The sequence below is a fragment of the Stenella coeruleoalba genome, assembly GCF_951394435.1.
Source record: "Stenella coeruleoalba genome assembly, chromosome: 18".
Lineage (NCBI taxonomy): Eukaryota > Metazoa > Chordata > Mammalia > Artiodactyla > Delphinidae > Stenella > Stenella coeruleoalba.
In genome coordinates this window covers 22,718,393-22,742,776 of record NC_137164.1, presented here as the reverse complement: position 1 = coordinate 22,742,776, position 24,384 = coordinate 22,718,393, and the positions used below count along the sequence as shown (strand labels likewise).

General features: G+C 43.9%; 1 protein-coding gene across 7 annotated transcripts in view; it reads right to left on the bottom strand.

Annotated features, from left to right (window-relative positions):
• The window catches only part of ENOX1 (ecto-NOX disulfide-thiol exchanger 1), a 609,053-nt gene that overhangs the window by 452,924 nt on the left and 131,745 nt on the right, over positions 1-24,384 (bottom strand). For all 7 annotated transcript variants that reach the window (XM_079902712.1, XM_079902713.1, XM_079902711.1 and 4 more), the window contains exon 2: positions 8,885-8,950. The gene's annotated coding sequence lies outside the window, so the exon portion shown is untranslated. The remainder of the gene's footprint in view (positions 1-8,884; positions 8,951-24,384) is intronic.

Here is a 24,384-nt window from a genome sequence, read left to right as displayed (position 1 = left end):
GAACCTCCTATCTTTGGTTGGGGGAGATTTTGTTGAATTATTCCTTTGACAGTTTTCTGTCCTCTGTTTTCTATATTCTCTCAAGCTGGTGTTGCTGTTTTGGGACGTTGGACCTCATGAACCAATCCTATACATTTCTTATTTTTTCTATATTATTTTCTATTCTTTCTCTTTTACTTCACATTCTGGGAAATTTCCTTAACTTTATCTCCCAGCCCTTATAAAGTCTCTTCTGTTTCACAGTTGTAATATCACACCTTATCTATCTGAAGATACAAATGATTTTCTTTTTTTAAGATTTTTTCTTCCTGCAAAGGTTCTGTTTTCCTCCAAGTTGCTTTTTTTCTGTTTGCATGTTTTAGTTTCTGTCTCGCATAATAGAGACTTTCCTTAAATGTCTGATGATCCTTGGCTGTCTGCTCGGTAATTATTGGTGAGGCCAGAGAAAGTCAACAGGAAGGTTTTGTCTGTGGGGAGGGGTTGATTTGAGATTTATTTTAGGATTGTTCTAGTTAGGGCTCTTCTTTGGGAACCCCTGATGTCAGTATCCTCGAGGTTTGTGTTTTTGTTTTTGTTTTTGTTTTTTGCTGTACACGGGCCTCTCACTGTTGTGGCCTCTCCTGTTACGTGTCCGGACGCACAGGCTCAGCGGCCATGGCTCATGGGCCCAGCCGCTCCACGGCATGTGGGATCCTCCGGGACCAGGGCACAAACCCGTGTCCCCTGCATCGGCAGGCGCACTCTCAACCACTGCACCACCAGGGAAGCCCTCGAGTTTTATTTTTAGGTCATAATCCCAGGGAAGTCTCCTGCAGATAGGGTATCATCCTGGCTGCCTTCAGGCTAGGGGGGCAGGGAGAAGAAGGTAGCTATGGTTCTCAGGATTTGGTAAATCAGTGCAATCTCCCTGATTTCAAGACTATATAATACCACTTGACTTTTCCTGATACCTTCCAATCCAGAAACCTCTATTTTATCATCTGTACAAAAAAAAAAAAAAAACCTCTCCATTCCTATTATGGAGTGAAAGAGGGGCAGTTAGTTACCTGCTTGTATAAAGTTGGGGAGCAGATCTGAACTTTCAGCCAATACTCCTAATTTTAGTCCTATCGTCACTCTCATTTCCAAGGGGTCCTTGTTGCTGAAAATTCCTGAGCTTCGCACAAGTCGTCAGTGTAAATTAGGCTACTTCTTCCTTTCTCCTCTGCTCAGTAAGCTATCACTCATCCACCTGTATCCCAGATTCCAAAATGCTATGGCTGTTGCCCTATTCCTTTGTTCTTATAGATATGTAACTTAAAAAAAAAAGTCACTTTAATCGTGTTTCAGGAACTAAATAAAACGTGTACCATCTTTAACGTGAAACCTATTAGTCATTCTTCATCCTTTCACGTTGACATTGAAATGGGGATTACTCAATTAAAAAAAAAAATTAACCATTTAGACAAGACCCAATGTTCAGGTAGAATAGGAAGTAGGGAAAAGAGAAATTTGGGGTGAAACTGAATTTAATAACTGTATGTTTTCTGTAAACAAGGATGTCACATTGTCCTAACGATGCATTGGGCATTGTGGGAAATAAAAATATGTCTGTATTTCAGAGCAGCCTTTAAAAATTCTCAAAAAGGTTAAATATTAAAGAGGTCCTTGAGTGGATAATTAGCCTAAAAAAGGGTATCTGGAGGGGGGAAAACCATGACAGAAGAGTGGAATCGTAAGAGGCAAACTCAATGGAGGAAAAAGGACTTAAACTCAGTTTCGAAGAATAAACGTTACAAACATTTCTACTGTACAGTCTGCATAATGTGTATTAGATACAAAGTGATCAGTTGATGAAGAAATAAGATTTATTTAATGCAGACTAAGGCAGAAAGGAAAAAAACCTCTTCTACTAAAAATACAGCTGCTTTAAGTTTTTACTCTCAGTTTTTCACCATAGCGGGTCATTACGATGTTGAAATCATTTTTTAAAATACCAGTTTCGTTCACTACAAACTTGTGAAAAGGGATACAGTGAAATACACTTTTCAGTGATGTTCAGGTTTTGAAGTTACACTCCTGTGGATACTGAAAACATCATTATCACTGAAATACCTGCTGGTAAAACAACCTTGTTACTGTGTGCCTGCAACTCTCTAGTTCCTAACACCATTCCTCTCACTGAAATAAACGTCTTCACAGCATGATTCTTGATAACATACAGTTTTAAGGACTATCATGATTGCCTTAGGCAGACTGACTCTAATTGGATGGATCTACATATGAGAAGAAGAATTCCAAGGGGAGCATTGTGCCTGTTTGAAAATGGGATGATGCCGTGCAGAGACCAATCTGCCTTCCGCCTTGGGCCTGAGTACGGGCAGGTGGGAGTTCAGTGTGGATAGGCTGTGGGAGAAGTCCAAACGCAGAAGCTCTGTGGGGTGGGGAAGGGACTCTAAAGCATTAATGAGCCTGTAACTCGGGAGACAAAGGGGAGACAGTGAAGTTTTCTGAAGAGGCAGTAATGTCATCAAAGAGATATTTCTCAAAATCATGTAATCTGCCAGTGCTCTACAGGGCCGAAAACCAAGTCACAGGCCCCTGGTCAGACCCTAAGTAATACAGAGACCCAAGGTCACGCGAGGCTGGCCTGGGCTGCCCGGCAATTGACGTGTGAGAGAACTCACTGCAGAGATCAATGAAACTGAATCATCTCTACTTACAGTACGACAGACACAGTCCATCGAGGAAAAGGGATGGGACTGAATTAGTACCGACGAAAGGACTTACACTGAAGTAGTGTTTCAACTAAATCCATGGTCTCCTTTGGCTTTTAATTCAAGAAACGTTTCCTGAACATCTACTACATGCGAGGCAGACGGGCTTTGCTCATCGCTTTGTCTCGTTACCTTATGAGCTGAATGTAAAAAATTCCAGCTAATTGATTTCACAGACTGATTGATGTTCTTCTGTAAAAACAAGATTGATTCTTTTATAGACAGCAATACTAATTCTTCCATTATGTTCTTCTCTCCTGGTGCAGAGTCGAATGGACTTTAGGGCCAACTCGATACGAAGAGCAGAAGAGAGGCATTAAGAGAACAAGGTCCATTAGGCCCAATACTGCCTCAATTACCTTAACTCCATTATTCCTGTTCATATTATTCCTTTAATCGATCTCTCCTTTCAGTTATTCATACTTACCCTTGTCAAAATCACAAGTAACAGGATTATGGTCTTTTGAGCTCAGTGGCAGCAAACTTTCAATATATTTATATGAATATTTATATAAATATATATTTATAGTTCTGAAATTGTGATTGTCTCCAGATCTGCAATGGAGAAGTCTTAAATTGAATCAAGTCTTCCAGAGGCCATCTCTTAGAAAGATGCAGAGCTTCTTAATGCAATATAGGTGCTTTTACCTGTTTTGTCATTTGTCACTCGCCGTCAAGACCAGGCACACATGGCTTAATGGCTTTCTAAGTTTCTTCTTCCCATGTCTCAGCCTTAGGGCGGTTTAACTAGTTTACAAAGTGGACCGCTTTTCTGTCCATATCTCAGCTTTCTGTTTAATGTAATCCTTCTCCCTTCACCAAAAAGTATTCTGCCCTGCAAGAGTGTCATCTGGATCTTACATTAACCACTGCCTCTTCCATACGACAAGTAATCAACCCCTCGGTTCCACCTCTGTAGCAGCCTTACAGATTAAAGGAACTTTGTTTTCCCTCCACTCTTAACAAACGTCAATGCAGCCTTTATAATATGTAAGAGGCTGCACTTTGAGCACAAACAGGACACGTAATAGGTATGTGGGCCGTTTCCTCAGCACCTGCCAGCCCTTCTTAGTGTTAGAGAACTAACCCATGAGATAAGAGAGGCATGTGACACTGTGATGTGAGGAGTACGTTGAAAGTTCCCCTGCAGTGAGGAAGGGGTAAATTACTCATGAGTGGAGAAAAGTTTCATAAAGGGGATGGATTTGAGTGATGTCCTGAAGGATGGGGGGTTCTGAAGATGGAGGCTGGAAGGACAAAGGAACAAACCGTGTGTGAGAAGCAAAGCAGGCGAGTGCAGCCAGGACAGATGATTTACAGAGTAAATGACCCAGCATTTACGGGGCATATACCCTTCAAAAACCATAATTCAAAAAAGAGCCAAGTACCCCAATGTTCATTGCATCTCTATTTACAATAGCCAGGACATGGAAGCAACCTAAGTGTCCATCAACAGATGAATGGATAAAGAAGATGTGGCACATATATACAATGGAATATGACTCAGCCATAAAAAGGAATGAAACTGAACTATTTGTAGTGAGGTGGATGCACCTAGAGTCTGTCATACAGAGTGAAGTAAGCCAGAAAGAGAAAAACAAGTACCGTACGCTAACACATATATATATGGAATCTAAAAAAAATAAAAAATAGAAAATGGTTCTTATGAACCTAGGGGCAGGACAGGAATAAAGATGCAGACGTAGAGAATGGACTTGAGGACACGGAGAGTGGGAAGGGTAAGCTGGGACGAAGTGAGAGAGTGGCATGGACATATATACACTACCAAATGTAAAATAGATAGCTAGTGGGAAGCAGCCGCATAGCACAGGGAGATCAGCTCGGTGCTTTGTGACCACCTAGAGGGCTGGGATAGGGAGGGTGGGAGGGAGACACAAGAGGGAGGGGATATGGGGATATATGTATACGTATAGCTGATACACTTTGTTATACAGCAGCAACTAACACACCATTGTAAAGCAATTATACTCCAATAAAGATGTTAAAAAAAAAAAAAGAGAGAGAGAGGGCGCTGAGCTCTTCGAGAGCCAGGTTAGGAAGCCCTGACTTCCCTCTAGCAGCAGTGAGGCGTTTGGCAGGAGATAAGCCTGCTAACACAGGCAGCCTCCTTGCAAGGTGCAGGATGAACCCGAGGCAACGGCAGGTTGCAGACCTGAGATGGAAGGAGGGCTCACAGTATGTAAGGGGACCTTCTCCATCGATGCCTGCTTTCCCACAGAGCCTCAGCCAGCCCTACACCCTCCGTCCCACCTCATGCTCCAGCAACGTCGCCCAAACAGCGAGCGGTACACACACACCCTGCTCCCCACACCTCCCTGCTAGGCCGCCCGTCCTTTCTCCTTTAGAATGTTCTCTCTCCACCACATGGGTCCATCTGGCAAGGTTCTTACTCTTTTCAGTCTCCACTCAAATGCCACCTTCTCTTTGAAGCATTTCCTGACTTCCCCAAGCCAACTCCGTTGCTCTTTCTCCTGTGTGTGCGGAGCACATAGTACAGAGCCCCATCACAGCAACAATTTCTGCACGACCATCTCCCACCTAACTTGTGACCACCTTGATGCTATCCCCAGAGCCATTTTTGGCACATGTGAGAAGGACAATACTTGCATGGATGAGTGAGTGAATGAGCAAATGAACAAACTGAATGGTCTTATAAACAAACAAAAACAAAAGGAAGGAAAAGCCATGAAGATGATGGTCATAGATGAAAAGGGGGAAAGAAAGTGAAAATACAAAAGAATTATAGAAAACTTGATAGAGCTTAGTGAGGGCTAAATGTCAGGGCAGCAAGACATGGAGAAGTATGCCGAGCTCCCGAGTTCTCTGCCAGAAGCCCTCTGCTCTTCATGACTTCTATGTCACCAGCTTAAAAGCTCTGAGTATAAGCTTACAGATTTAAAAGAAACAAAAAAAGAACCGTCACGAGACAGGCAGAAAAAGAACCCAAAGGGAACAAACACGAAGATTCGTATCTTAACTTAGCCGTGTGCAAATATTTTCTGAAAAAGTCTGATAGAATCTTGATTCAAAGTATCATTTCTTTAATTAAAATGTTTCCGGTGTATCATAAAAACACTCTAAAATTTCAGAGGCCTTAAAACTACCGTTTAACTAAAAAAACATAAAAAGCATTTCCCCTTTTTTTTTAAAGTCAGAGTTTCACAGTGAATATGCATATTATTATCAATTCCACAAAACAGGTATATCTGAATTTTCAGAAATCTCAGATTAGAGAAGTTGGAAAGTGCAAAATGGAAGAGGGGAAAAGACTTGGCAACAATAAGTTAGTTTTTAGTTTTCAAGACACTTGAGGTTTCATTTCTGGTTTATTTCTCTTTAATGGTAGAGAAGTGTTAGGTACACACAAAGTAACCTAGTTATTACAATAAGATGTATTAGAATGTTATAACTGTAGCAGTGCCACTCTAGGGCACTAAACAAGCTGTTTAAGGACTGTTTAACGACCGAGATGTAATTGCTCACTGGACTCGACACGTCATCACCAAAGAGCTCTTCCACCATCACTCTGATATGGTCACTGGGTGACCAAAACAAATTGTCTTACTTTTAATTTAGGCCTGTAGACATTCTCACACACCAAACGAGGGGATTCACATGGAAGTTATTATAGAAGGACAGTAAGCACTTGTGATAGAGGGTAGCCAGCACTTCAATAAAATGGAAAAGACAAGCAAGCAGTGGAGGCGCCAGGACGAAGTTATACGACCATGTACGATGGCATTTGGTGGAACCGTGCCTGCAGGCATCACACACACCATAAAAATTTGCCTTGTGATTCACCAATTTTGTCAGGACTAACGTCAGCGTGAAAAAGGCTAACATGAATTTTTATTTTCATTTTCATTTTCTACTGCCTGTCATCATCTTATAAATCCAGTGCTGTCTAGGCCAACACTATCCCTCGGCCATGGGATGGCCTGCAGCCCCACCCCCAGGAATAGGAAAGCTTCCGTGGGGTTGGGAAGCCTGGAAGTCAATTATCCCAGCCCACCTGATGTCCAGCCTTGGGGAGTCCAGGTGGGAGCCACACAGTCTGTATCTAGATGTTGGCCTGCCCACCTGCAGCACTAACCCAGGGCCTGAAATCAATTCACAGGGTCTCTAGAGATGCCTGATTCATTCCCAGGACCAAGTCCCCACTGGCCTTGGACTTCTCTCAGCAGGAGGCTTCCTTTTGGGACAGAAAGGTAATCCTTTCCTGGAAGTCACAGTAGATACGTCCAGAAAGCTCTACCCTTGCAGGAAATAAGGGTTTTCTAAATAAACATCGCTGAGGAACGGATCATTTAAGTGCTATCTTGAGACCAGGATCCTCACATGTTACCAATACTCAAATCTTAAGCAACACGCAAAAGACCACTGCTAATAATTTCTACCCGGGGAAGCACAGAGAAGAGAGAAGACACAACGGGAGCAGACCTGTTTCAGGACTGCATTTAGAGATGAGAGCTCTGGAACAGACATTAAATTTAATAAGCCCAAAGTGATGCAGCTGGAAAGAAAGAATAGCCCAGCTAAGTATGATTGCAATGGTATTGAATTAGCTGGAAAGATATCTTGATGTCCTGATAGAGGTGGCGTGTAAACTGTCAGCCTGCCATGCGGTAGAGAAAGCGGGCCTGGCTCACAGAGAGGGCTACAGTGTAGAAAAAGTCTACTTGCGCTTACTTTTAAAGGGAAGCTCGTTCCTGTTTATGATGTTGTTGAACTGGGACTATCCTAAAAGTAAGAGGTCACTGAGGATAAGGGAGCAGAAGAGCTGCCCACCTCTGGTCACTGCACTTTGCTTTTGCCGAATGAATCTGGCCACGGTCATTATGGTCTTTGCCATTCACTCATTCAACCAATATTAAGCAACAAGCTTTGTGCTAGTTTCTTTAGGGAATACCAAGAGGAACGAAGTCCCCTTCCCTTAGATAGTGTTATGGGTTGACTTAGTGTGCCAAAAAGTATGTGGAAGTCTCGATTAAATGTGGCCTCATTTAGATGTAGAATCTATGCAGATAGTCAAATTATGATGAAGTCATTAAAGGAGTCCCTAATCCAAGATGATAGGTGTCTTTAAAAGGGCAGAAATTTGAACACAGAGATAAACAATGCGAAGACACAGGAAGAAGACAGCCGTTCAGAGGCCAAGGAACACCTGAGGCTACTAGAAGCTAGGAGAAAGGCATGGACCATATTCTCCCTCACAACTCTCAGGAAGAACCAAGCCTGCTGACACCTTGATTTCGGATTTCTAGCCTCCAGAACCGCGTGATGATAAGTGTCTGTCATTTAAGCCACCCAGTTTGTGTTCCTTTGTTACAGCTGCCAGAGAAAACTAATACAGACTGGGTCACAAAAGAAGCAAGGCCAATGACAAAATTGCCATGGTCAATGGAACTCCTGTGCGGGTCTATCCACAGATGGTCTGATTCAATTAACAGGGCCAGGTTCAGTCCACGGACCAGAGATCATCACCATCTATGTCTGTTCCATAAAGACCATCAAAGAAAGAGATGGTTTATATCCTATACAGAGGCTGACCCAAAGTTTAATACTCTAAAAAGATGATTAGAAAGAAAGAAGCCATAAAGGTTAATGGAAAATTAATCTTGGTGACCTAGTGGGGCAAATCAAAGTTGTGGGACATACATTTATTGAAAAGGAAAATGCAAAGAATCTTTAGAAGGGCAACTTCAGATAAGGGAACAGAGATAAGACTTTAATTAGAAGAGTCTTCAGTATTCACCTATTTACATCAATGTTGAAAAGATTAAAGCCTTCTGATACGGTAATAAAGATGAACAATAGCAATAACTCTATGTTAACACTGTAGAAGATGGAAAGAGATTCCAGGTGACCAGTCCTGTTTCCTCCCTGGTTGTCTACAGAGCCCCTGTTGTAGGTACTCTGAGATGCTCCCCAAATGCACATTAGTTCACTGAGACCACCCATGACTGGCCCTCTGCACCCCAGTATAAGTGAGTAAAACACAAGAGAGTGATGTCAACTGAATGATTAAGCTGCATCACTTCTCATACAGTGACAAGCAACCTGCCAGTGGCCGTGCTCGTCGCTTGCTGTACCCACCATCCCTTTACCTGAACATGGTGAGCGCTCTCTCCTCCACGGGTTATAAAGATGGCATCATGCTGGCTGCAAAGGACCTGGAAAATAAAGGCAGCCGTGTTAGAGAAAACTTCGAACAGCAAACTCAGAGAGCTGTTGGAATATATATAAGCAGATTCAAGGTTTCGCTTGCAAAGTTCGAGCTGAATGTTGCCCCTTCCTACTTCCAGCCATTCTAATTGGCTGTCCTTGGAGAAGGTCTCTGCCTGGTCACAATCCATAAATGCCAAGGTCTCATCATAAACACAGCCCTTGAACTGTCGATCTTCCACAGAATATTTGTGCTTTAAAGGTCGTCCTTGTAACTACAAGGACGTAGCTAAAGTCCTTGTAACTACAAGGTGTAGCTAAAGTAACTACAAGGACGTAGCTAAAGTCCTTGTAACTACAAGGTGTAGCTAAAGTAACTACACCAGGGCTAGGGTCAGGGCCAGGGCCTCCCAAATCTGCAAAAGCCTTCATAAGTAAAGCTGTGTATTAGTTAAGGGCAGTACAACCTAGAGCGTCATTTGAAAGCAGTTTGGGGGAGCTGATCAGTATAGGGTTCCTCTTTTTAAGTGTAGGAGAGACTTCCTGCAAATTTCCAAGCTGACATAAGGCTTAGATATTTCTACGTTTTCTCTTGGGAAGTCTGTGGTTCCTCAAACTATAAAAATGCAACTGCATATTTCCATAGAATAAACCCCAACTTTATTGACTAGAAAGTATTGTAAAAGCTTGTTACTCGAGTCAGGTCTACGGACCAGCAACAGCAGCATCACCAGGGAGCCTGAAATGCTAAAACCTCCTGAAACACAATCTGTATTTTCACAGGATCCTCAAGTGATTCCTATGCACATTCATGTCTGAGAAGTATGGTTTTGAAGCTCCTTATCTATCTGACCTGCAATTACTAGAATCACAGGAAACAGGTTGCCTGAAACTTCAAGACTGTCCTCTGGTGTCCAGAAGTTAAAAGAATCACAGTCCCTTTATTATAACTGAATAAAGTCCCCAGAAATCCCTTACTGCTGGCGAAGTCGACTTTTCTCTTCCAGAATACGTGGGCTAATTGTACACTCATTCCTAAAGCATAGTTGATTCTAGAAGACTTTTGTTTTACACTTACAAAAGCAGCACCATGGCCATTCATTCATTCCATAAGCAGTTAGTGAACATCTATTTAGATGCTCCGTAATATCCAACGTTGTGTAAAGAGCCCAAAGTGTAGGGGAAGAACAGAAATTACAATAGCAATGGGAGCTCTAATAGGGGAAAGGTTGGCACCAGAAGCCAGGGTGCAGAGGAGGGCACTGGTGCACACTTAGAAAGCACCTGACCCGGACCTGGAACACTGTGAGGGCTTCCTGAGCTGAGCTTCGAAAAAAGAAGAGGAAAGGTGTTTCAAGAAGCAGCCCACCTGTAGGCGCAGTGAGTGTGGTGCTGGGTTAGGGCAAGTACCCAGCCCAGCAATGAAGGAGTCAACTACCTTTACTTAGAAAAAATATTGGATTGTGACTGCATCGAGTTGTTTTTCCCAACTGCTTTGACTATTTGTATGCATGAGCTCTAAAGGCGGCAGCCGTTAGGAACATTTCTTTTCCCTTTCAGCTCCCCTACCTGTATAGACAAGGAGGAATAGCAGACATCAAATGCAAGCAGCACTGACTCAGAAGTCTGCCGAACACTGCGAGGGGGCAGGGACCACAGAACTAAGTCTCTGCTCTCTGATCACGCAGAGTGTCAATGCAGCTGCAACCAGCAATACAGGGGCCATAAAGAGAATGGCATTAAAGTTAATACAAAAGTCAGGAACCTGTCTTCGGGGAGGGACACTGGCTATCTGGCTGCTGCATCGCTGGGAGCAATTGAAGGCTCTCGGTGAGACCACAGTGTGCACGCCCCTCTCTGTGCCTGTCTCCTCTCCCTCCCTACATTTAAGTAGTCCTTATCCTGCCTCCTTCCCCCTCGCTTCCTCTGACTCATTCTCCTTCTCCCTTACCACCTCCAAGTGCCCTCCCATCTCTAATTCAACTCCCTTCTTCTCCTTTTCAATCTGCCTGCTTTCTCACCCCCTCCTACTATGAGAAGAAGGAGATGAGGGAGAGAAGCGAGGATAACAGAGCACCTTTCTACCTTTCCCCCCTTGATCTCTCTTCCCTGTTCCTCACTAACGTGCCCATACTTCTTTCCCCTCTTCTAGGCTCTCTCCTTTCCCAGAGTCGAACCTCTGTTATCAGTGTGTAGCCAGACCTCGCAGGCACAGAGCTTGGAAATTATAGGAAAATTTCTGGGCTCGTCTGCTGTCCCATCGTCACACTTGGAGTTCACAGATTCTCCCAACCTGCTGCCAGGTCAACAGTTGAGAAGGCAAAAAAAACAAACTTTAGGGACTTCCCTGGTGGCAGAGTAGTTAAGAATCCGTCTGCCAATTCAGGGGACACAGGTTCGATCCCTGGTCCAGGAAGATCCCACATGCTGCGGAGCAACTAAGCCCGTGCGCCACAACTACTGAGCCTGCTCACCACAGCTACAGAAGCCTGCACACCTAGAGCCCGTGCTCCACAACAAGAGAAGCCACAGCAATGAGAAGCCCGCGCACCGCAACGAAGAGTAGCCCCCGCTCGCCGCAACTAGAGAAAGCCCGCGCGCAGCAACAAAGACCCAACGCAGCCAAAAATAAATAAATAAATTTATTCTAAAAAAAACTTTATAAATGTAGTAAGCTAGCATTTTCTTAGCAGTTTTCAAAATGTAGAACAACGCTGGGCTATTCAGCTGCTGTGCTCAAAGGGTACCGAGACGTAAAATATACTAGGCAAAAGGATTTCATTCTATCTCCGGTTTTTCCTAAGGACGCTCCCTTCAACCCACCACGAATCCAGCCCTTTCCTAAGTGTTCGTCTTACCCCTCTTTGTGCCGATCCCCCCAAACCCTCCTGGAATGACTGAAATGGGCCTCATTACAGGCAGGAGTTACCAGAGTGCTTCCTGACAAAGACACAATGCAGCACACAAAAAGGCTCATTTAACGCCCCATCAGGAAGCCTTACAAGCTACAGCTTAATAACTACATGAAGATTATCATAATACAGAAAATGTCTGGTACCGCCACTGCCTGCGTGAAATGCACTTGCGGAGTACTCTACGGAGTCGGCTGTGATTTGGCAATCTCACACACACTCTTTGAATTACAGAAAAGCCATTTGGCTTTCTTCAGGTATTTCACTCTTATTTTCATCCCTGTGAACGATCAGCAAAACTCTGTAGACACATCTGCTTTGCTCCCCCTTTTATCCCAGCACCTAGATGTAGGATGTGCCCCTGGCATATAGTATATGCTCCCCAAATGTCTGATGAATGAATGAATGAATCAAAGAATCAACTGACCGATCAGTATCAGCCTAAGACACAACAGAATTAAGCAGCCGGAGGGAAATACTATGGCACACGGATGCACTTTGAAAATTTCCTCTAGGCTTCTGGCAGTGGCACCTAATCATAAGGTAAACACAGGGTTGTGGATGTAACTCACCTCCAAGAAGTCGAAAGGGCAGAGGGGCTGACTGGGCAGGGATACTGAGTGGTCAGATGTGACAACTAACATTCTAACAGCAAATGAGCAAACAGAAAAACTCTAGAGGACAGACAGAAGTTCTCTGAAAGAAATACAGCAGCCTGGGATAAATTAGTCAGTCCCTCCATTTGTTCCCATGATACTTTGTCCAGACCCTATAATTACGGATGCTCTCATCACACCTTTACACTTCTTCAACAGTTCTGAGTCAAACTAGGAAGTAAGGACCTGATCATAGCTCACCAAGATTTCGTAGGCAAGCCAAGAAGCCCCCAGAATGGGTTTGCTCCGTAGACCAGGAAAGGGATTGCAATCCTATCTTGGAAAAGGGAAAGAGGAGACACGACAGGTGGAGCTGGGTCTAAATAGAACCCCAAGAGGTCCTGCCTCTCTGGATTCATGTCAGAATTCAGAGACCGGGTTAGCAGTTCCCCGAAACAGGGATGCAAGTCATTCCATATCAACCAACCAAGAGTTAGAGCAGAGCTGGCTTAGCCGGCAGTGTAATTTGTTATATCTGGCTCTGAATCTCTTAAAAATGTATTTCATCAACAGTATATAATCAACAGTATTTCTAAAATCAGCATGGACTTTCTTTGTGTTCAAAAATCATGAGTGTTTCTTTTTAACGTTAACAACATTAACACCATGAAAACCACTGGGCTGAGATGGTCACCCTTCCAGAAAAGGCCTCTTCAGAAACCATCCAATTTTCACGTAGAAAGAGCCTCCTATGTTAACTTTCAACTCCACTGCCCCCTCCAACCTGAAACAGTTTTGTTTTGTTTTGTTTTTTCGGTACGCGGGCCTCTCACTGTTGTGGCCTCTCCCGTTGCGGAGCACAGGCTCCGGACGCGCAGGCTCAGCGGCCATGGCTCACGGGCCCAGCCGCTCCGCGGCATGTGGGATCTTCCCGGACCGGGGCACGAACCCGTGTCCTCTGCATCGGCAGGCGGACTCTCAACCACTGTGCCACCAAGGAAGCCCCTGAAACAGTTTTAACGAAAGCCCTGCACTCATGTCTGAAAAGAAGGGTTTACCTCTTGAGGAAAAAACTTTGACAACTCTAGGACGCATGTATTTTAATTTAAATCTGACCCAGAGTAAAGTACCTCAATGACCCATCAATGGAAAAAGAAAAAAATATCTTTAAACAATCCCTAGATGTTACTTACATTACCACATCTGCGTATCGTGGGACCTAGATCTGTTACCATTCAACAGACAATGCTTTCTAATAATAAGGAATTGAGGAAAAGAGCATGTTTTAATCTTTCGTCCCCTTAAGTTTCAGTTTGAGGTTTCTGGCAATACAGTTTCCTAGCTATATATGGACCACAGACAGCTCTACGATTTCAGTGTTACCTATACAACATTATAAATATTTAGAGGAAGAAAAATAGTTGTATTTGCCATCAGTATCCACTCCCTAAAGCTCTACATTTATGTTTTTGCACTGGTCACCACCCAAAGCCAGTTCTGAGTGCCAGCTCCACCTGTGATTCACACAATTCCTTTTCCAGATCAACTCCCTGTTCAGTTTACCAGCACCTCAACACGTGTGGATTTCTTCTCATTTCACCTCAATACGCTACTGCTTATGGGAGGATAAAAACCCACTTCGGCCCACAACATTTGGGTGCACGTGTGTATTTGAGTGTTTGTCTCTCATGTGATTTCCAAGTTAGAACTCAAGGTCAAGTAGACGAATAGTGCTTACACAACAAGAGTTACAGCATGAAAACAGATCAAGGAAGGGGGGCCCCTTCCCATCACTTCCACTACATCCCTGAAAGATACAATCCAGATAATCCCCTTCCCAGCCCCCAGATCCAGCCAACCCCTCTGTTAAGCAGACTTTCCTGAGGGGGGGGTCTGGGTGAATGCCACTGTAAGAGACGGCCACATATTTCCACAGTTCATGAGGATAAAGAAATTACAGCTTCAGCCATTCGTGAATAAAGCCTCTTTAACATTTTAATGAGAACATTAAACTCAGCTGCACTTGGTTTGGTCTCCCTAGAAAGTCTGTTAGATCGAAGAAAGTTTCTTCAAGAAGCAGTAAGGAAATTGCAGGTCTCTCTGTGCCGCCAGGGCATGACTGGGCCACAAACACTGGCTGCGTGATGCCTCTCCTGAACGAGCCCATATATTCTGATAAGGCTACAGTTTGGTAAATGAGAAGAGGCACCTGGAGAAACACCCTCCTCTCTGCAGTATTTGCGGGCTTGTGTGTGCTCATTCATTTCATATCTGACTTGTCTCCTAATTCATTTTTTATGTTATACACAGCTTGGAGTACAATGTGTGACTCAATAAATGTAAAATTACACTATTCTGCTATTTTCCTTTAATCATTTTCTACCGCCTCTGTTCTCTCTTGCGCAAGGCTCCCAACTTCCGCTTGCCTGGAGGCCCATTAAATTCAGCAGACAACCAAGAAGCCAAAGGTGAACAAGAAACAATTCTCAGACTCAGTGACTTAACATGAATGTCTGCCTCTTCCTCCGAACAAAACCTGGAGCAGTGTGAATGAAAGAGTTTGTCACCTTGAAGACCAACTAGGAGAGAAGAGTAATGCTAAAATGGGTTCATATATTGAAGGTCACCGATGCATTCAACTCTCCCAACATTTACTGAGCATCTGCTATGCACTAAGAACTGTTCTAGACACTGGGGCGCAACCAGGAGTGAGGCAGACAAGACCTTCACTCCCACAGAGGTTGAAATCTCGCGGGAGAGACAGGTAGTAAACAATAAAAGAAAATGTCAGAGGGTAACAAGTGCTAGAAAGGACCTGCAAGAAGGTGATGTGACATGAGAGGCTAGTTAAATAGGGTGGACAGGAAAAGGCGAGCAGAGCAAAAAGCGAAAGCAAAATCCTTAAGGTCATGGAAAGACAGGGAAGAATCTCAAATGCATATCACTAAGTGAAAGAAGCTATTCTGAAAAGGCGACACACTGTATGATTCCAAGGGTATGACATTCTAGGAAAGGCAAAACTATGGAGACAGTTAAAAGATCAGTGGTTGCCAGCGATGAGAAGAGGGAGAGAAGAATAGGAGGGGCACAGAGAATTACTGGGGCAGTGAAACTTCTGTATGATACAGTATTATGGTAGATGCATGTCATCATCCGTTTGTCAAAAGCCATAGAATGAACAGCATCAAGAGTGAACCCTAAGGTTAACTATGGACCTTGGGTGACAGTGATGTGTCAGTGTAGGTTCATCAGCTGTCACAAATGCATCACTCTGGTGGGGGGCGGGTATCCATAGTGGGAGAGACTGTACACATGGGCAGGAGATATATGAAAACTCTCTGTACTTTCTCCTCAATTTTTATGAACCTAAAACTGCTCTAAAAAAATAAAGCTTATTTTTAAAAATTCTTAAGGTAAGAAAGTGTGGGGTGTTAAAGAACAAAAAGGAGTCAAGCTTCACTAGAGCTTAGTGAACCAGGCAGGGAGGGGAAGGCCACCAAGGAAGCTAAGGAGGCCACGGTTAGAAGTTCGAATCTCATTCTAGAAGCACCAGGACCACGGGCTAGTCTGAAGCAGGGCTTGGCATAATGTGTTTTACATTTCTGAAAAGTCACTCTGGCTCCCGTGTGAAGACGGATTACAGAGAGGAATCAACAGAGGCTGATGATGGTGACAGCAGTGGAAGTGGGTGGATTTGAAATATGCTTTGAAAGAAGAGCTGCCAGGACTGGTGATGGATAGATTGGAAATGAGAGGTGAGGGAGAAAGAGAAATCAAAGCTGATTTCTGAATGAGAGAGACCATCCCCTGAGAGAGGGAAGACCCTTGGGAAACGACCTATGAAGACCACACAAGGTGCCGTGTGGAGCCCTAAGGAAGCAGTGGGGGTCCAAGTTCACCAAGGGAACTCAAGGTCAACTTGCCTGGCCTCTGCCTTAATGTGAGTAGCAGATGTGTGCATGTGTGTGACACATGCACTCACATACGTAGATATATGCAAATATGTGTCATGTTTAATAGATGGGTTTTGCAATTCAAAGCAAATCTGAGATCATTTCAACAGTCTTTCTAGGAATAAAGAGAAAGAGTTGTGTTATTGTTGTTGTTTCCATTAACGTGCAAGGAAGCTGAGGGCAAACGGGGAAAAGTCTTTCCGGAGGTCACACAGCAAGGGATCAGCAGAGCTGAAACAAGGAACCAGGATTCCCTGCAGGAGTTCACACCACGTATCAGAGCCTCTGTAAATCATCCCGAACGTTCAGGGCACCTGCAAGCACCACTCTTCATGCGGGAACACGCACCCCGGATAAGGGAAGGGTGGGGCTGGTGAGGCCTCCTTGCCTATAGCTAGCTCGTCCTGTCTGGATGCTACTGAAATGATCAAATGTGGTTGACAAATCTAAAAATTCAATAGCATGAAAGCAAACCTCACAGACAGCAAATCAAATATTCAAGTGCAATGGGACACTGATTTTTAAACAGACATTTTAATTATGAACAAGGCCTCTCAGGCACAAGCCCTTCAGAAACCTCCTCGGGGTTACACATAACGAGCTTCCCCAGAAATGGAAGCAGCTGGCCTAACACCACCTCTTCATACACCTCCTCAGGACCTCCTCCCCTGTGCCTTAGGTTTCCCGAAGAACACCCAAAGCGCTGAACACATTTTAGGAAAAGGGAAAACCAGAGTTGACAGGTCACGTTTTTGCAATACTATTTTTTTTTTTTCTTGCAGTACGCGGGCCTCTCACTGCTGTGACCTCTCCCGCTGTGGAGCACAGCCTCCAGACGCGCAGGCTCAGCGGCCATGGCTCACGGGCCCAGCCGCTCCGCGGCATGTGGGATCCTCCCAGACCGGGGCACGAACCCGTGTCCCCTGCATCGGCAGGCAGACTCCCAACCACTGAGCCGCCAGGGAAGCCCTGCAATATTATTTAAAGGAGTAAAATTCAACTAGATGAAATCACCACTAAAGCCATTCCGGTCATATTTGAAGAAGACAGGGGGCAGCCCCGGGAGGACTGGGCACGCTATCTTGTCTGCATGCCACCTCTACACGGCTTCAAAATAGACTCTCCTTTTCCATCTACCAGGCTCTCCCTCATCATCCACCAGGCTCTCCCTCAGAAGCTGCGAGGTCTCTCACCTTGACGTTTTGAAGTCTGAAAGGGAAACAAAGAGGGGGTGTCTGCCTCTGTGTTTCTCGCTGTGAGTCATACACTCCCTGCTCTTACTGAACGTAGGTTGTTTGTTTTCTTGTTGGTTTGCAGACTTCCTCTCTGCTGCTCTTCTCTAATAATGTGTTTCCAAAGGACCTCTACAATGGCAGGCACAGGCCGGCTAATGGACAAAACCACAGCAAGTGGTACCCACAGTAACTGGACTGAGGGCGCCCAAAGGAGGAGGTTCGGGAGAAAGGAGTTTGAGATGCTTGGTCAGCTGCACCCTGTCCTCCTAGCTGGAGATTTAGAAAATCACCTGTCAGGGTTAAAACCACATGTAAAGATGGGAATCACTCCCCCTACAACATCGATTTTCTTACCGAATGCTTTCACAGAGGCACATACGACTGACAGGCTCTCTGCACACACAGAGGAGAGTGGACACCTGCCCTATTGTTAGATAGATGCTCAGGCAGCTCACTGCCTGAAACTACCCACAGGCTCCCATTCACATCAATATCCTCCACCAGGCCCTATCTCCCTGTCCGCTCTGCCCTACAGAATCCTTTGTCCTGCTTGTACACATCATTTTCCCTAACTCTGTCTTCTCCTCTCAGTAAAGTTTTCTTGCTTTTTTGGTAGTGTGGCTATTGAGATTTGCCAAGAGCATTCAGGAAAGACAGATGGCAAGAAGGAAGGCAAACTGGGGATAATTCACAGGGGACTTGATTCAGAGAGTCTGCTCCTAGGAAGAGCCTAGTCAGCGAGCAAGATGGGCCGATGGCGGGAGGCCTGGAGAGCAGATGGGCACACAAGTAGGAATGACCAAAAGCAAGCAGTGGATTAGAAACCAGGGGGGCATTCAAAGCAGTGGGCTTTCGACACCACTATGAGACATCTTAGAGGCAACCCTAGAGGCTGGAAGCAGAAGGCTGCAGGATGCCAGTGGTACCTGTCACTAGAAATGGCTAGGAACAGAGTAGGCAAAAAAAAAGGCAAATGCTCACACTCTTGTCCCTTTATAGTCATAACAATCCCTCTGTACAGCTCTATTTCTTGTCTTTCCTTCACAGCTTGGGTCCAATGTCAAATGCTCTTTTATCCTCACAAGACACCTGAGACCCTGGCCAGACAATTATCAGAGTGATGATCCTATCTTTACACAATTAAACACTACAGCTGTCTTTGCCAAGCATTTTTCACATATGTCTTTTCATTCCCATAACACTATGTGACATAAACACTATTAAATCAGTAAATCCAGGCTCAAAGAGATTTAACAATTTTGCACAACGCCACCCAAGTGAAAGAGCCTTCATTCAAACCCAGATCTTGTGGCTTGAGAGCCTGTGCTTTCTAGAACATGCTGTTAGTATATTTCTCGTTCTCTAACTCTAGGTGCTATAAATTTCACCAATCTAGGCTTCACTAGTTCAGAGCCGCCGAGGCAATAAACCACCATCCAGTGCTACCCCATTCGCTTGGAAGCTGGGAGGTGCTCCAATAAATGGGCATCCAATATCATACAGGGTGCCGGATGAGGAAGCTACCCACCTAAAGGTGGAGAAAAAGAAAGCTTGCCTTTGTTCAGTCACGAGGCCTACATCACCAACTTAGCACCAATATGCGATTAAACAATTAATTTGCTAACTACAAATGATTTAATTCTGTTCTCACGGCTAATCAATGTTTTTTTAAAATTCAAAAAAATAATGCCTCCAAATATAAGAGGCATAATCTTGAAGTAGTAGCACTGAGTCTATAGTCTAAAATTAAAAACCACCACGGTCATACAGTTTTGTCATGAACTTTTATTATTTATTATATTATGCCATAGCTCAAGTTACTATTCATTCGTATCTGCACCTCCTTAAAGAGTCCAGCATAAAGCTGGTCTCCAAATATTTGCTGAATGGATGGATGGATGGATACATAAATGAATGAATGCATGTGTCCATCACGCTACACTCCATGTCAGTGGAAGAGGGAAACGCCACTTGCTTCAAGGACAATGGACCAAGCCACAGAGACACAGATCCAAACCCTGCTATTTGCCAACTATGTCATCGTGGGCAAATTAACTCCCTCCTTGATTCTGAGCTTCCTCATCGGCAAATGGGGACGACTGAGTGCCACACAGAACTGGTGTGAGGATCAAATGAAGTCACAGACTTGGCACATTGCCTGGGTTGCAGAAGTTGCCGCAGCTTATTTATTTCTCCGTCTCTCTCCCGCATTTAGCGTGACCTCTTTCATCCCAACCTTCATAATGGTGCTTCAGTACACAAAACCCTGCTGTGAAGTTAACGGCCAAACAACAAATTTATTTACAGTGACGACCAATCTCCCCTCCACTAACATCAAACTTATTTATTCATGGTCTAGAGATAAGCTGTTATGCATAAAAGGTGTTCAACAGATTTCAACGACTAAATGTTTTGAGGACGAAATGAGTAAATGTCCCAGAGAAGTGAAGCTCATCTATACTCTTTATATTTGAAAGCTAAAATGTAATGTATACTTAACCACTTTGCTAAAAGAACAGGTCGAAAGAACTTTAACTTTTTCTTGACTCGGGGCTGTCAACATGAATTTAAGTTTTAGCACTGGAATAAGAAGTTACAGGGATTTCCCTGGTGGTCCAGTGGTATAGAATCTGCCATCCAATGCAGGGGACACGGGTTCGATCCCTGGTCAGGGAACTAAGATCCCACGTGCAGCAGGGCAACTAAGCCCGTGCGCCGCAACTACTGGGCCGGCACACTCTAGAGCCCATGTGTCACAACTAGAGAGAGAAAATCCGCACACCACAACTAGAGAGAAGCCTGCGCACCATAACGAAAGATCCGGCATGCCGCAACTAACACCCGACACAGCCAATAAATAAATAAATAAATAAATGTTATAATTCCTTGTAGGCTTTTTAAGTCAGTAGATTTGCAACACTAAATGTTCCCAGATTTCGACCCTGTGGTCACAGCTGTGGTCAGCGGCTTCATCCCCTGGAGGGCATGAGACACTGGGAAGTTAACAAGACAAAGTCCCCGTCATCGTCAATATATGTATACATATAGCTGATTCACTGTGTTATTAAGCAGAAACTAACATACCATTGTAAAGCAATTATACTCCAATAAAGATGTTAAAAAAAAAAAGTTTATCAGGACTCATTCTCAGGTATTTCTCATCTGTGTCCTCATGACACATATGTTTGGTAAGAGCTTGAAGAAGAGCCTGTATCTTTCCTAGACCAAGGAGGACTGCTCTACCCCTAATGTCTTCCACATTATGAGGTACTCAACAAATACTTATAAAGTAAATTAATAGGGTAAATAGTATGCAACCTTTGTAATTATCATTTTCTATTTGAAGACTTTATTCTAATCCATGACCAGGTCCCTTAGTTGTTTGAGGCTGTACTTTTTCATCTGCAAAATAAGGCAGTTGGGTAAAGGATCTCTAAGATCCCTTCCAACATTAATCTTCCATGATCCTATACTTCTAGGCACCTATGTATGTTCCAGATGATAGAGCTGCTGGAAATCCGACTACCAGGTAAGTGAGATCTTAGAGGACATAATGAATAAACAATGCATCCTTCACCCTCTAATACAGACATCCTCACAAGAAGATATTATCCTTGTACCATGGCAACAAATATAAAAAGAATGAGCTCTCTCATTTCTCTCACCCCTAACATCATACATGGTAGTAGAAAGATTGACCTTGGCATGTAAACATATTGATCCATTTTTTTTCCCCTGTATCAAATGTTCGTAAGTGCAAAACTACTATATCTCCAAAGTCAAATGCATTCAGGCAAATAAAACCTTAAAGGAATTTTTTTTTCCTCACAATTAAATCTAGTGCTTTCATTGACGTTCTGTTCCCAGCTATTTCTTGGTTCATATATTAACTTATCAGCTACATTTGTTTAAATGATACTACAGTTTCACTGTTTGCACAGAAATATAATTCAACTCCTTTAAACTAGTCTAACTTTCTTAAAACTGAAACTTCTAAATTAAAAAAGTTCACACAGGGTTTCCCTGGTGGCGCAGTGGTTGAGAGTCCGCCTGCTGATGCAGGGGACGCGGGTTCGTGCCCCGGTCCGGGAAGATCCCACATGCCGCGGAGCGGCTGGGCCCGTGAGCCATGGCCGCTGAGCCTGTGCGTCCGGAGCCTGTGCTCCGCAACGGGAGAGGCCACAACAGTGAGAGGCCCACGTACCGCAAAAAAAAAAAAAAAAAAAAAAAACTTCACACAGACAGGGAGCAGATACTTTCAAATGCCAAGTCAAAGATTTGTCAACACAAATCTCTGCACAGCTGGGAGGGCACTTACGGGCACAGCTTCTCCCCTGGAGACAGAGGACGCCTTGGACGGCTTTCTCTCCCAGGTAGGACGGTACGCCTGTAAGTCCATCCTACACGAATTCAAAGTATACTTTCCTCCAGCATTGTACCCAATCTCAAGGGAATGGGAAAAATGAATAAAACATATTATCTCTGCCTCAGAGGAGATGCAGCTAGGCCAAGTGAATGAAAGAGGCGACACTGGCAAACAACTGCCTGGGATCGGAGCCTAGCTTTGCCATAATGAGCTGGAAACCGTGGGCAAGTTACTTAACCTTTCTGATCCAGCGGCCTCATCTGCATGACGGTGCTAGTAACAGGACCTACCTCATCAGTGCTGTGAGGGGGAGTAACTAAGTTACTGCTCTTCCCGGCACACAGTAAGCACTCAACGTTGGTACCTGCATCGTGATCATCACCATTACGAACACACAACCCATGAGCTGAAAATTTTCACTGTTTTTACTTAGCAAAATTGAAGCTATAACAGATCCTAGGAAATAAAAGGAAAAAACAAAGTGGAAAACTATTTTTCCAACAGGTTTCATTTTTCTTGTGTCTTCCTGACAAATCCTAACCACATCTATTCCTCAGAGAGCTGTAAAGAGGGTGGTGGGTAGGGGTGTAGAGAAAGATGGAAGGAAATATGGGACAGAGAGAAAAGGAGAAAATAAGAAGGGGCAGGCAAAAGGAGCATTCCTGAGTTACCTAAAACCATCAGGGAGACAGGAGCTGAACAAAGACGGAGAGAACCTTTGTTGCAGCCTTGCCCTGGCTTGTTTCCTTCTCTGCCCAGAAAACCCTTCCTCAAGCACTGAACTACCACACTTATCTTTTCCTCACCACTCCGTGCTTTCCTTTCCACTGTTTACACCTCTGTTTTATCGAATATTAGATGCAGAAAGAGCCTTAGAAGTCCCCTAATCCAGTTCCCTTACTTCATACGTGAGAAACACTGAGGGCCAATGAGACTAAGTCATTTACCCGGGGTTGGACAGCTCAGCAATGGCACAGGCAACATTAACATTGCACTCCCGGCGCCCCTGGTCTGTGCTGTCTCCCTGAGGACAAGAAAACGAGGACATTTACCCACATGGAGTCTGGCTGGCCCTTATTCCGTCTGGCAGATATATAAGTTTTTATCTTGGGAAGAAAATCTTGAGAAATATTCCTAAATGAATTAACCAGAAGCTTACTGTTTTTAATTCAATAAACATGTTTTATTGTTAACTTCATTGCCTGCTAAGCCTGAAATTAGGTTTTTCTATGCTTGGGCAGGTCCTCCCTCACCAATAACAGAACAATCAGATTTCAATTAAACAGATATTCTCACTTGGGGGACACACACACACACACACACACACACACACACCCCAAAGAGGCACTTAATCAAAACACAGTTTGAGCCCATTCTTGTTGTTACTCTTCCTGCCTGTGTTTAAGAGAAGTAGATGTCAAATGTTACAAGATAAGGCTCTCTGAATACAGAGACTTCAAATCATTTATCTTCCAAAGTAGGAACAATTTCTTTGCTATTAATTCCTATGCTATTTCTAATCCAATAACAAAAGGCAGCCTAACCGCTGTACTCAACAAGCTTTTTTATCTGGCTTCTCCGAGTGCCCTCGGTATGCTTTGCCCATACCATGTCAACAGTCTCCTAAAGCCTTGACTTCCCTTCTTCCTAGCTTTCAATTCCACAGTGGAAGACTCACGCTCCGAAACCAGAGTCTTTTAGTACCATTTAATAGTATATATTTAAAAATAAACACTCTAAGTACGTTTTTCCGTTGTGGTTATAGCTCAGATCCTTAAGTGTAAGAATCTGGCTAAAACGTTTTGAAGCAAGAAGAAGCCCCTGGTTTGCTTACACTCTCCCCCTTTCCCTTTCCCTGCTATAAGGGTGGCTTCTTATTTGCTTCACTATGTGGGGTTTTAAAGCTGTGACCTCACTGTGATTAAGGGAGAGACTTTGGCCATCTTCTCACATTGTTTAGACTATAGGAACATCTGAATCTGGGCCACTAATAATAACTCAGCCCTGTTGCCTAAAGAAGTGTTTACTTTTAGTAGACTAGACCCACATAAAGCCTGTTTATTAGAACTGTGCTTGGTAAGTGTTGTCTACATGGATTATACTCTACTACTACTAACATGTGCTTTGTTTTTCTTATTCTCTTTATTTTTCTTTCACAGTCGATATAGGCTGGCCACCAGCGGTGGTGGTCGTCGCGGCTGCCATTCTCATTCATACGAATCCAATAATAGGAAAAGCAGAACTCAACGTTGCAAAAACAAGTGTGGAAATCAAACACTGAAGCTTGGGAAGAGTTGAGCCCAAAATTTGAAAGTTTCTAAGAAAGAAAAAAAAAAGTTGCTGCATCCTCCTACCCTGCCTGCCAACTAGCAGTGGCAGT